The sequence below is a fragment of the Orycteropus afer genome, unplaced genomic scaffold (genome assembly GCF_000298275.1).
Source record: "Orycteropus afer afer isolate SDZICR_OR568_19922 unplaced genomic scaffold, OryAfe1.0 scaffold00292, whole genome shotgun sequence".
Classification (NCBI taxonomy): domain Eukaryota; kingdom Metazoa; phylum Chordata; class Mammalia; order Tubulidentata; family Orycteropodidae; genus Orycteropus; species Orycteropus afer.
Window position 1 is genome coordinate 248168 of NW_006921879.1, and position 3728 is coordinate 251895.

At 39.8% G+C, this 3728-nt stretch overlaps 1 pseudogene; it reads left to right on the plus strand.

Annotated features, from left to right (window-relative positions):
- The first annotated feature begins 2553 nt into the window (after positions 1-2553).
- LOC103205804 lies at positions 2554-3490 on the plus strand (annotated as a pseudogene).
- Positions 3491-3728: the final 238 nt, after the last annotated feature.

The window sequence follows — 3728 nt, forward strand, 5'->3', positions numbered from 1 at the left end:
TCTGGTCTCAGAGTCAAGGAGGTTCTGGCTTGCATGGTCAACTAGTACTTTGTATTAATTATTTCCTTGTGTCTTTGATATTCTTTACTCTGCTTTGCTCCAGAAGTGTAGAGAGACCAATAGTTACACCTTAACTGGTGACTCACAAGCTTTAAGATCCCAGTTGCTACTCACCAAAGTAGGATGCAAAACATTTTCTTTGTGAACTCTTTTGTGCCAATTGACCTTGACGTTCCCTGAGGCTATGGTCCTGAGCCCCCCAGAGTAGCTGATGTTCCAGAAGTAGATGGCTAGGACCTTCTTTTCAGGTGCCTCTGAATGGACTTGAATCTCCTTTCGTGGCAGCTGAGCATGAGTTGCATCACCTTGGGACTTTGTCTCCAGACAAGGCGCCATTTATTCTTTATAAGATCCAACACCACAACCTAAGCTGAGAAAATTGTTCAGGACAAAAATCCTAAATAAGCTTTCTTAAAGTTTTATTTTATTCTTTCTACACAATCAGAACAGATCAAGCCAGAAACTATGTTTACTAAAACAAAACTAGAACAAACAAAAAACTTCTTATAATTTGAGAAATTACGATACTTGGCCTACATTGCCACCTGATATAAAGTCATTGGTACGGGAAACAAAGAGACTGAACTTTCAGGTTGTGTTCAGACTTGATACAATCTACACAACCACATAGGCAATAGGTGCCAAGTATGGCAGCCAAAAGTAAGGTCCTGAGAGAAAAAGTCCTTCAGAAATTAGGCTTTGATTCAATAACAACGAACTAGGGGGGTGTGTAGCAAGAAGAAATGAAGCGAGATATTCCACATTTCAACAGAAAATTCCCAATAGAAAAATTCCTAGGATGATTATTTTTAAAAGTGTCATAGGTATGTTTAAAAGGGAGAAAAAAGGCCCTGTGTAGAAACAGCTAGCTGTGAAGAAAGTCATAGGGAAAAGCATACATACACAAATTTAAAAAAAATCAAAATAAAACTTATCTACATTACTCTCCTTGGAGAGAACAATCAAGGGAGAAAGAAGGGCTGCTTATGCACAGGGAGACAGCTCAGGGGGCAGGAGTCCATGGAGGGATGGACACAGGGAAGAGGTAACTATGGGGAGGAAGTGGGAGGGGAGCTGTTGCATTGTGGTAAACTGTGGTCAATGTCATGAGACAAAGTATATGTGAACTGCTATATGGAAAGTGAATTTGCTCTGTAAATCTTCACCCAAATCACAATTTAAAAAAAAAAAAAAAAAAACTTACCTACATTACAACTGGGAGCTCTGGCAACACAGTGCCTAAGACATTTGACTGCTAACCAGACAAGTGGAAGTTCAAACATACCAGCCTCTCCTTGGAAGGAAGACTGGGCAATCTAATTCCGTTGAGATACTGCCTCGGAAATCCAAGGAGAGGTCACAAGGAGACGAATTGACTCGACAGCAGTGAGTTTGGTAATTATTTTTGGCATCAGAATTGTCCAAGTCTACTCACATTCAGCAGTGCAGCTATGCAGACCAGGTGCTCTCCCAAAGGTGAGCTGCCCAAGTGGCATATCTAGTTCGCACACTCATAAAGAAGTGTATCAACATTTACCAGAGAATTTTAGGTCCCAAAGTTATGGGATACTTCCCAGTGCTGTGAAGCTGTGGAGCTGAATCCAGCAGACTGGATAGAGAGAAAGCATTTCTTATACACAAAACATGTGTTGGGTATGATAAACAAACAAACCAACCAACCAGAGAGGACCTTGTAATCATCACTTCACAACACGTGAGCAAGCAGGGAGTCTGGAAGCAGATGAATAGTTCCTGTGCTCCTTCATTGCACCACAGTGAGATGGAGCCTTTAAAAATGTCTCAATGTGAGTAGGCCTTGCTTTCTTATTATGGTCATTATTACTAATTATAGTAAATTGGTTTTCCACAATTCTTTACAAAGAACTTTCATAAACACTGATTTCTAGTACTATTCTCAGCATATTAAACACTTGAGGACATTCACAAATACAGGGGTTACCAATGAGATCTGCTCCTAATTGTGTCTTAGAGTCTTTGTTGAATTTGTAGGTAAGTCAGAACAGTTGTATCTGGTTCTTATTTAGCCTTATTTTAGTGCAAGAAAATGCTCAAAGCCTTTTCAATGTTTTAAAAGCTGCACATGCAGCAAGTGAGGTGAGTGTGAAGAATTTGTTGGGAGTACAGAGTTGGTTCACTCATTTCAAATTGAGGGTAAATTTACATACATTAATGGGCTAGGACTGCCTGCAAAGGCTAAATGACTTATTAGAATCATAAAGTTTGCAATTTGGTGATTCTTCTTAGGTTCAATCCAGTATCTTGGCTTTGTTCAATGTTTGCATCAAATTATGTCTTTTGTTTCCTTTTTATTAGTACCTTATTAAAATGAAATAATATTCTTGTGGAACAGATTGTAAAGATCAGTTAAGTAGCTTATTAATTTATCAAATAAGCAGTAAAGAACTTGGTGTTTTCAGGGAGAATGAACATTAAAGTTCAATAGCCAGAGTCACCTCCTCCTCTTCCAGACTAATGAATGCATCCAAGAGAGACACCACCAGCTCCGTGAGCCACTTCATCCTCCTGGGCTTTCCCTCAAGCCCAGAAATGCAGCTCCTCTACTTCGGGCTCTTCTCAGTCACATACATGCTGATCCTGATGGGGAACACAGCCATTGTCTGTGCTGTGCGGTGGGACCAGCGTCTTCACACCCCTATGTACATATTCTTGGGGAATTTCTCTTCTCTAGAAATATGTTATGTCACCACAACCGTCCCTAACATGTTGACCAACTTCCTCTCCACAAGCAAATCCATCTCCTTTGTTAGCTGTTTTGCACAGTTCTACTTCTTCTTTTCTTTCGGGTGTGATGAGGCTTTCTACCTTAGTATCATGGCCTTTGACAGGTATCTTGCCATCTGCCCATTATCCACGCATCATGACTAAAGACCTATACACCGGCCTGGCCATCTTTGGATGGTCTTGTGGATTTATCTTTTTCCTAACCCCAGTTGTTCTCATTTCACAATTGCCCTACTGTGGCCCAAATATCATCAACCATTTTATGTGTGATCCTGTCCCATTGATGATACTGTCCTGTTCTGAAGACACCACCACACAGCTCGTTTACTCTACGTTCAATGCCATCTTCATGATTGGCACCTTTCTCTTCATCCTTTGCTCCTATGTGCTGGTGATTCTGGCTGTGCTACGAATGCCCTCAGCAGCCAGCAAACACAAGGCCTTTTCCACTTGTGCTTCTCATCTGGCTGTGGTGGTCTTGTTTTTTGGCTCCATTATGGTGATGTATGTTAGCCCTGGATCCAGATATTCAGTGGAAGTACAAAAAATTGTTACCTTATTTTATTCTGTGATTACACCCCTCTGCAATCCTTTAATTTATAGCCTCAGGAACAAGGAGATGAAAGCTGCCCTAAGGAAAGTCTTCAGCACTGAAAAACTTAAATAAGAAGTCATTGTTAACTAAGTTCTGTCACAGCACGTTTTAATAGAACATTAGTATCATTTTTTCTATGGAATTAAATAATTTTGATTAGGAAATTATTATAATAAAGCCAATTATAATGTGAAGTATTGATCACTACACAATAGGGTTTTTTCAAGAAATATAATTGTCTTATGAAATTGAACCTGACATAAATAATTCAGTTTCCAATAGTCAGCATAAGTCTACTCTGTAATTTGGA